The 9,986-nt window shown below is 44.0% G+C and overlaps 1 pseudogene; it reads right to left on the minus strand.

Moving 5' to 3' along the window:
• Window positions 1-831: 831 nt before the first annotated feature.
• LOC126459481 (5S ribosomal RNA) lies at window positions 832-949 on the minus strand (annotated as a pseudogene).
• Window positions 950-9,986: the final 9,037 nt, after the last annotated feature.

Here is a 9,986-nt window from a genome sequence, read left to right on the forward strand (position 1 = left end):
TGATCCGTTACAGCCATGCGGATAAGATGCTTGTCTTCTCGACTGCTAGTGATACGAGGGCGTTGGGATCCAGCACGACGTTCCGTATTCTGCTAACAGTCATTATATCTCGACCAACGCGAGCAGCAATGTCGCGATACGGTAAACCGCAATCGCGATAGGCTACACTCCGACCTTTATCGAAGTCGTAAACGTGATGGTACGCATTTCTCCTCCTTGCACGAGGCATCACAACATCTCACCAGGCAACGCTGGTCAACTGCTGTTTGTGTTTGAGAAATCGTTTGGAAACGTTCCTCATGTCAGCACGTTGTAGGTGTCGCCACCGGCGCCAACCTGAAAAGCTAATCATTTGCATATCACAGCATCTTCTTCCTGTTGGTTAAATTTCGCGTCTGTAGCATGTCATCTTCGTGGTGTAGCAAATTTAATGGCCATTAGTGTATGTTCACTCGCCGCCGCCGATTCCGGGTAATGTCCCAGTGCAGCTGACAGCAATGAAACCTCCCCTTCCTTTCCTTTTTCCCCCTTTCCACCTTCAATTTACATATAATCAAATTCCGCTACATTCCACTGCAATATCAGATATTATTTATAATATAGCCTACGCAAATTATTGACAATATATAGCACTCCGTCTTCAGGCCACAAGTGGCACATCGGGACCATCCGACCGGCGTATCATCCTCAGATGAGGATGCAGACAGCAGGGGCGTGTGGTCAGCACACTGCTCTCCCGGTCGTTATGATGGTTTTCTTTGACCGGAGCCGCTACTATTCGGTCGAGTAGATCCTCAACTGGCATTACGATGCTGAGTGCACCCCGAAAAATGGCAACAGCGCATGGCCGCCCGGACGTTCACCCATCCCAGTGCCGGCCACATCCGACAGCGCTTAACTTCGGTGATCTGACGGGAACCGGTGTATCCACTGCGGCAAGGCCGTTGCCGATAATAAATAGAATTAATAGAAAAATTAAAGTATCAACAGCTATACTCAATACCCTTCTAGCTCGACCATTTGACGCTCAGCAACATCAAAGACGACAGGACTGTAATTGAAAATCGTGGATCGTTTACAAGGTCGCTCTTTCTATAACAATTGTTGTTTGGTGCAACAGCTACTTTTCTCTTTATGTGGGATTTGCATTTGCGAAAGGATAAGGAATTTATTCGCAAGGGCATTTTGTTAGCCTTACGTGTGAAATGTTACAATGCATCTTAAAATGACAGATCATATATGAACATGTAAATACACTGAAGCGCCAAAGAAACTGGTATAGGCATGCGTATTCAAATACAGAGATACGCAAACAGGCAGAATAAGGCACTGAGCTCGGCAACGCCTGTATAAGAAAATAAGTGTCCGACGCAGTTCTTATATCGTTTACTGCTGCCACAATGGCAGGTTGTCAAGATTTAAGTGAGTTATTGTCCTTGTTAGTACAAGTGTAAACTTTTCGATTAAGTTCTCATATAATTGTGTCCAAATGGCAGAATGATTAGGGAGTTGCACTTTAGACATAAGCAAAAGCTTTTTAGTAAGCCAGAAACGGTTGTAATGTGACACATCGAGACAGAAGTATTGTTTTACATGATACACCGATTCAGTATATAGCCCCATGCGTTGTAGATTTATTTTCTATACATACGTGTATATGGTTATATTGTTACATTTCAACTTGCCTGCAGCGCGTCTTCTGGGCTTGTGACCATAACCATTGGAATCTAGACGACTGGAAAACCGTGGACTGATCAGGTGAGTCCCGATATCAGTTGGTAAGAGCAGGGCAAAAGGAGGTCCGACATGATATTAGGCGGTATCCTATGGCTTTTGTCACCTCAGTGTATCTCCAAATATCATTAAGGCTACTGTCTAACGTCTTTCGAAAAAGTTATGAACTTTTTGAATAAATGTGGCCTTACCCTGTAAAGTCCTTGAAAACAAAACAAAACAAAAAAAAAAAAAAAAACACCCTTGCTCGATTCGCATTCCTCGCCGATTTCCCGTGTACTTCACTGATCATGCAGTTCTGTGGGACACAGGTGGAACACTGGAACACCAGGAGACACGCAGCCATCTGATAAGTCCTTATTCCCTCGTCTTCTGGATTGTGTGAATAAAGACAGCATTCAGCGCTTATGAAATTCATGCCAATTAAAAAAAAAAGTTCAAATGTGTGTGAAATCGTATGGGACTTAACTGCTAAGGTCATCAGTCCTTAAGCTTACACACTACTTAACGTAAATTATCCTATGGACAAAAAACACACCCATGGCCGAGGAAGGACTCGAACCTCCGCCGGGACCAGCCGCAAAGTCCATGACTGTAGGGCCCAAGACCGCTCGGCTAATCCCGCGCTGCTCATGCCAATTAAAGCTGGTTAAAATTCAGTGCAATTATCATTTGCAGACATCAAATGTGTTATAAGCTTCCGATTAATCTGAACAGCTCTGCAATTGGAAACGGGTTTTACTTGGTTCTCTTCCAAGAGTGCAGGACTCGCTGCTACTTCAGCTAGCAGCTATAAACACTGGTTATGCAAGAAATCAGGTCTGTTTGATACCAGGAAATGTATCGATTCTGCCTAACTCGCCTTTACTTACCGATTTCTTTTCCACGGATAGTTATATTGGCTTCCTCTCCGCCTAAATGCGACAGCCAGACGGAATTGTTGTAGGTTTCCATCATAAATGACTCCATCATAAATGAATTTTGAAAAGGAAACACAATTATGGTACTGCTGTTACCTTCATAGTTGCTATCTGCGTTAATAAGCAACTGGACAGGCTAGGGCACCCCGCTGACAAACTGAGGAAGAGGTGCCTGAGAGTTTACATCAGGAACACAGCGCTGTATGGAAGTGAAACATGGTCCAGTGGGAATACGCTGGAAGAAGAAACTAGAAGCCGTCGAAGAATGTTAAAAATTAAGTGGATAGAGAATGTACCAAAAGACGGGTTATCATAATGTGCCGAAACTTCCTGCTTGGCGCACGACCACTGCGCTGCCATCGCTTGTTGCGTTGCTCCCTGCTGTCGTTGAGAAAACTCAGTTACGAGGACAGCACGTGGCGCTGGGAAGAGGGGGTGGGGGCTGGGAGAGGGAATCTGTATTTGGCGACAGTGCAGTGCTGATCCACCAGAAGCGAGAAATGTGTTACCATGCTGAGGGCAATGGTTGAAAAATTGTATCTGGAGAAACCGTTTTAAACTTCCAAACTTGTTGTGAGTTAATGTACGGTGGGTACGTATGTCTCCGGTGGTCTCGCAGCAGATTTCCCTAGCCAACGGTCTCATCTCGTCTCGGATTCCAGAGTTGATGGCGGGAAACCTTTTGGTGAACAAATGGAAATTTGAGCAATATTCCCTAATTCGATAGCAGTTCCAAGCAGTACATTGTTATCAATATTGCACGACTGATATTATTGTTAATTCCGTCTATAGTAAACAGTGTCGATGTCATAAAAATATAGTTGCTTATAAACATGGTGAACGACCATACGTAGAAGTCATAGGGTCTGACCTATGGCAAAAAATTTCGTGTATCTTAAACCGACACACTCCAAATAAATGTATGCTGCATTGTAGCTACGAATGTTATCGAAATAATTACTTTATTTCGCTTTAATTCTTAGGTCGTTTGAAGCGCTTCCTGGACAAAGCTTATTGAAGAATAAATTTGGTTTTAATGCCAGCAAATTAACTTGTCCCTGATGATAATACAATGTGAAAGTCATTGTATCACATACAGTAGCCTCTGATGCGAAATGTCTTGCATTATAATATATGCACTGCAAATTCATTAAACCGGTGATGTAACTGACAGAACTATTGAAACTATCTTCACTGCATTTTGAAATATATCATTCATTAAAATAGTTGCATTACTATTATGAATGTCCACATTCCTATGCTTTCTCTACGCAAAAATTTTCTCTGACAAGCTCTGCGTGTTTCACTCCGACGCGATAGCCTTCTCCTTCTAGGTATAGGCCAAACAAATATACAGTGTGTTACAAAAAGGTACGGCCAAACTTTCAGGAAACATTCCTCACACACAAAGAAAGAAAATATATTAGATGGACATGTGTCCGGAAACGCTTACTTTCCATGTTAGAGCTCATTTTATTACTTCTCTTCAAATCACATTAATCATGGAATGGAAACACACAGCAACAGAACATACCAGCGTGACTTCAAACACTTTGTTACAGGAAATGTTCAAAATGTCCTCCGGTAGCGAGGATACATGCATCCACCCTCCGTCGCATGGAATCCCTGATGCGCTGATGCGGCCCTGGAGAATGGCGTATTGTATCACAGCCGTCCACAATACGAGCACGAAGAGTCTCTACATTTGGTACCGGGGTTGCGTAGACAAGAGCTTTCAAATGCCCCATAAATGAAAGTCAAGAGGGTTGAGGTCAGGAGAGCGTGGAGGCCATGGAATTGGTCCGCCTCTACCAAAACATCGGTCACCGAATCTGTTGTTGAGAAGCGTACGAACACTTCGACTGAAATGTGCAGGAGCTCCATCGTGCATGAACCACATGCTGTGTCGTACTTGTAAAGGCACAAGTTCTAGCAGCACAGGTAGAGTATCCCGTATCAAATCATGGCGGTGAATCGAGGAAGTACAGTACATACTGACGAAACTAAAATGAGCTCTAACATGGAGATTAAGCGTTTCCGGACACATGTCCACATGACATCTTTTCTTTATTTGTGTGTGAGGAAAGTTTCCTGAAAGTTTGGCCGTACCTTTTTGTAGCGCCCTGTATAATATCTGTGCAATATGGGAAGTCTCAAGACATTATTCGAAACTAACAAAAAACCAGTAACTTCAAATTTGCTGCTAAAGTTGCCAGATGGCCACAAACGACGCCAGTGTACAATGTTGATTTCATCTGCTGACAACATCATCGACCTAGCAGTTGTTACCTTGTAGCTGCCCGGTGCGCTTGTGTTATCGCAAATGAATTCCTCTCCTCTGTCAACCTCTCCATCTCAGCGTAGCCCTTGCAACCTACATCTTCAGTTATTTCTGGATATATTCCAGGCTCCGACCACCTCTACAATTTTCACCCTCTGCAGCTTCCTCTAGTACCATGGAAGTTATTCCCTAATGTCTTAACATCCTCCCGTCCCTTCTCCTTGTCAGTGTTTTCCATGTATTTATTTCCTCTCCGATTCTGCGCAGAAGCTCCTCATTCTATACGTACCAGTCCACCTAATTTTTAACATTCGACTGTAGTACCACATCTCAAGTGCTTCGATTTCCTTCTGTTCTCGTTTTCCCACAGTTCTTGTTTCACTAACATACAATGCTGTGTCCAGACGCACATTCTCAGAAATTTTTTCTTGAAAGTAAGACTTGTGTTTTACTAGTGGGCTTCTCTTGATCAGGAATGCCCATTTGGCCACTGCTAGTCTGCTTTAGATGTCCTCCTTGCTCCGTTCGCCATTGATTATTTTGCTTCCTTAAATTCATCTACTTCGTGATCACAAATCCAACTGTTAAGTTTATCGCCATTCTCATTTCTACTTCTCATAATTTCCGTCTTTCTTCTGTTTACTCTCAATCCATATTCTGTACTCATTAGACTGTTCATTCCATTCAGCAGATTCTTTAATTCTCCCTCGCTATCACTGAAGATAGCAAATGCTATCTGCGAACTTAATCACTGATATCTTTCACTGAATTTTAATTCCACTCTTTATCCTTTTCTTTATTTACATCATTCCTTCCTCGATATATGGATTGAACAGTAGAGACGAAAGACTACATCCCTGTCTTACACGCTTTTTAATCGGAGTACTTCTTTCTTTGTCTTCCACTCTTCTTACTACCTCTTGGCTTTTTTTACATGTTGTATATTTTAATCTTTCTCATAATTTCTAACATCTTCCACCACTTGACATTGTCGAACGCTTGTTTCAGGATAACAAATTCGATGAACTTATCTTAATTTTCTTTAGACTTGCTTCAATTATCGAGCGCAACGTCACAACTGCCTCTCTTGTACCTTTACCTTTCCTTAAGCAACACTGATCATCACCTAATACATCCCAATTTTCTTTCCATTCTTCTGTAGATTATTCTTGTCAACAACTTGGGTGCATGAGCTGTTAAGCTGATTGCGCGATAATTCTCGCAGTTGTTGGCTCTTGCAGTCTTCGGTATTGTGGGGACGGTATTTTTCCGAAAGTCAGACGGTATGTTGCCATTCTCATACATGCTACACATCAATGTGAATAATCATTTTGTTGCCACTTCTCCCAATGACTTTAAGAATACTGATGGAATGTTACCTGACCCTTCCACCTTATTTGATCTTAAGCCTCCCAAAGCTCTTTTAAATTCTGATTTAATCCCATGTCTCTTCTGTATCAATTCCTGTATAATCTTCTATCACATCAGGCAAATTGCCCCCCATAGAAGCCTTCAGCATATTCCGTCCTCCTATCCGCTCCCTCATATGCATTCAACAGTGGAACTGCCATTGTACTCTCAATTTTACCACGCTTGCTTTTAATTCCACTGAAGTTCCTTTGGCTTTCTTGTATGTGAATCGGTCATTCCGACAAACACTCCTTCACATTTTTCAAGCACTTCTTTATCCCGCTACCTTGCACATTGTTTATTTCCGGCTAGTCTCCTCAGCCTACTCTTCATCACCAGTAAATTGTGATCTATATCTGCTCCTCGATACTCCTTACAATCCAGTATCTGATTCCGGAACCTCTGCCTAACCATGATATAATGTAACTGGAATATTCCAGTATCTCCCGGTGTTTTTGAAGTATACCTCCTCCTCCTGTTATTCTCGAGCAGAGAATTCGCTATTACTAGCTGAAATTTATTGCAGAATTCAATTAGTCTTCTCCTCTCTCATTCATACTATCAAGCCCATTTTCTCCAGTAATCCTTTCTTTATTCCATCCCTACAACCGCCTTCCTGTTCCCCATGACTGTTTCTTACTTTCGTACCGAATTACCCGTTCGATATCCTCATATCGTAAGGTCTTATGGGACCAAACTGCTGAGATCATCGGTCCCTAAGCCTACCTACTTAAACTAAATTACGCTATGGACAACACACGCACCCACGCCCGAGGGAGGACTCGAACCTCCGACGGGGGTATTTTATTGGGTTACCAGTTTCGGCGATATATTACGCTGTCTTCAGATCCCCTGACCGACGTGTAAGAAGATTCCGACCTCTGGACCACTAAGAATAGAGACCAGTATTAAAAGACTGGTATCCATAGATTGTTGAGACAGCGACCACTTAAAACATCACCTGCGCACTCCGAGTCATCGAGAACGGCGGCAAACGCGGAAAAACCAGGCTCGGTCAGGCCCTGCGATGAAACTTTCAAGACTATGGAACAGGAGATACAGAGAAATGATGTTTGAAGTGATCACTGTCTCAATAATCTAGCGATACCAGTCTTTGAATGCCGTCCCCTATTTTGACTGGACAAAAGGTGGGAATCTCCGTAAACATCGGTCAGAGGCCTTGGCGTAGTATATCTCCGAAGCTGGTAGCCTAATATAATAACAATTTGGAAATTTAGACGGCTGGAAGGTGTTTGATTTTACGTTCTATTATGAGCTGCGGTTTCTTCAGAACCGGCAGTGCGGGCAGTTCCTTAGCAACTACTCATATGTAGGTAGAATTCGTTCTTGGCGAAATCGATCTTGATTGATTGGTGCTTTGTAGAGGGAGGACGCTTCGCGTGCTAGCGGAACCGACACTCGTCGGTTTACACAGGCGTGAAGGGCCAGGAAGGCAGGACGTTTGCCCGTTTCGTGGAAGGCGGCCCGCCTCGCCTCGCCTTTCACCCAGTGTGTGCTGCGCCGCGCTCTCACAATAGAATTGCGCCGCGTGAAGTGCCAGTCACGGTACACGGAGCAGGCCAGCCACGGCTATTGGGGGGCGGGGCCGCACTGCGCTCTGTTAAAAACACACCGGCCGGCCGTCTTAGCGCAGATTCCCACCGAACCGACCTGTCAGTGTCCCGTTGTCTGACACACTGCGGGCGGGCTTTAATCATAAGAGGACCATCAGACCTGTTAATCAAGGATTATGATGAGCCGGAGGTATGTTGTAGAGAGAGTCGTCCTGAGCACCTGGCTGGCGGCTTTCCGTCCGACGACGCCTGATCTTCGGGGAAAATTGATATTGAAATTTTATGCAGAGGTCCTGCAACTGTAACGTTAGTCAGGCCCGCCGGTATGCCCGTGCGGTTCTAGGCGCTTCAGTTTGGAACCGCGTGACGCTACGGTTGCAGGTTCGAATCCTGCCTCGGGCATGGATGTGTGTGATGTCCTTAAGTTAGTTAGGTTTAAGTAGTTCTAAGTTACAGGGGACTGATGACCACGGATGTTAAGTCTCATAGTGCTCAGAGCCATCTGAATCTTTTTTTTGTAACGTTAGTCATGTTTCGACCAGGCGAAAGTAGCCCAGCGGCTAAGGTACGAGGCTGTCATGCTGACGGTACTTGTTCAAATCTAGCCCGTGTACTTTTTTTTCGATTTCATCGTACTGAATATTATTAAATCTGGTCCGACCACGGGGCTCACAAGGAATGGGTCCCTTACTTCGATTGCACATAATTCATTAAGGTCAATCTAACACATTTATTTCAAATAACATAAATGAAGTTACATCTCAATCTGTCTGACATTAAACAGGAATGAAAAAACAATTTCAATATCAGCTGATTTAGTGCGTGAAGCGCGAATTAAGCCAATAACCAGATAAACTAATTAAAAAGAAATAGAAAAACTAAACTGAATCAATACACGCGACTGACCAATATCCAAAAAACCTTACAATACTACTCAAAAGAATACACTGAAATGGGGAACATTACGCCACTCCTGTTTGGACTGCAGTGTCCCAAAGAAACAGGCGCTTATTCTGAAAGAACCATTTTTTTATATGTTAAAATTACAGCATTAAGGAATTGCAAAAGATGTCCAATCGACTCCCCCCTTTCAGTTGAGGCACAAAACTATCCCCTTTCCAGGCGGAGGCTGAGCCAGGAACACAGAATGCCACAAAAAACACAGTTTTGCTGTGAAATCTTACAGGACACTCGGAAGCAGACGAAGGGTCGGCACCCACAAATAACACAGGCTAAGAGTCAGGCTGGGAGCACATCCTACGAGAACTCGTTCACACTATGCTCACCATAAACTGTAGACACTCCGGTCGAACATCCGCTTGCGGTGGCTGCCAGAAGGACGAAGCAACCAACAGGCCCATGCCGTGCTTCTCACACAGGCACCTCAATTTGTACAGACATCTAGGCCAACACCAACTCCGGACTCCCCTCTCACTGCGAGGCTAGGCACAGTTTATACGAAATGCCTTCCAGGCAATCAGTAACCGCCGCAGGAGATTCACGGTTAGCAAACAGCCCCAGCGTAACAGACCTCACACATGTGCTTACGCCCGAGCCACAACTCCACCAGTCTCACCGGCCGCCCCAAACCGACTGCCTCTCGCCGTCCCGTGCGCCCCAGCCGAAAACACAGAGATGCTCATGCCCGGGGACGCGACAAAGATAACAAGCCGATCGCTGATGATCGACCAGCGATCTGGCTCAAAATGCTATATTTTATACAAAATGATTAAAAATTGTCTTTTTCGCCATAGTAATTTCATCAATAAATACACTTTCTTAAAATGTATTCCGTTTGCTGCAAAATAGTTTACAGATTAGTCTTGCTCGCTATCACTTGCTGTGCTAGAACTGAATTCCAGACGGTAGAAGCAACCGAAACACAAATTTGTAGAGTTCCACACACGTCTGATTAAAGAGACTGTCTTGCTGACACCTCTTCAGATGCGACTGTGGAAATCACGGTTCCATTAAATCCAAAAAAAGACTGACCTTCCTACGGTGCAAACCACACGTAATTGATCATTCTTGTGAAAGCAGGTGCACTACACTGATGCAGAATTAAAG

Source organism: Schistocerca serialis, chromosome 2, assembly GCF_023864345.2.
Source record: "Schistocerca serialis cubense isolate TAMUIC-IGC-003099 chromosome 2, iqSchSeri2.2, whole genome shotgun sequence".
In the NCBI taxonomy this organism is placed as follows: domain Eukaryota; kingdom Metazoa; phylum Arthropoda; class Insecta; order Orthoptera; family Acrididae; genus Schistocerca; species Schistocerca serialis.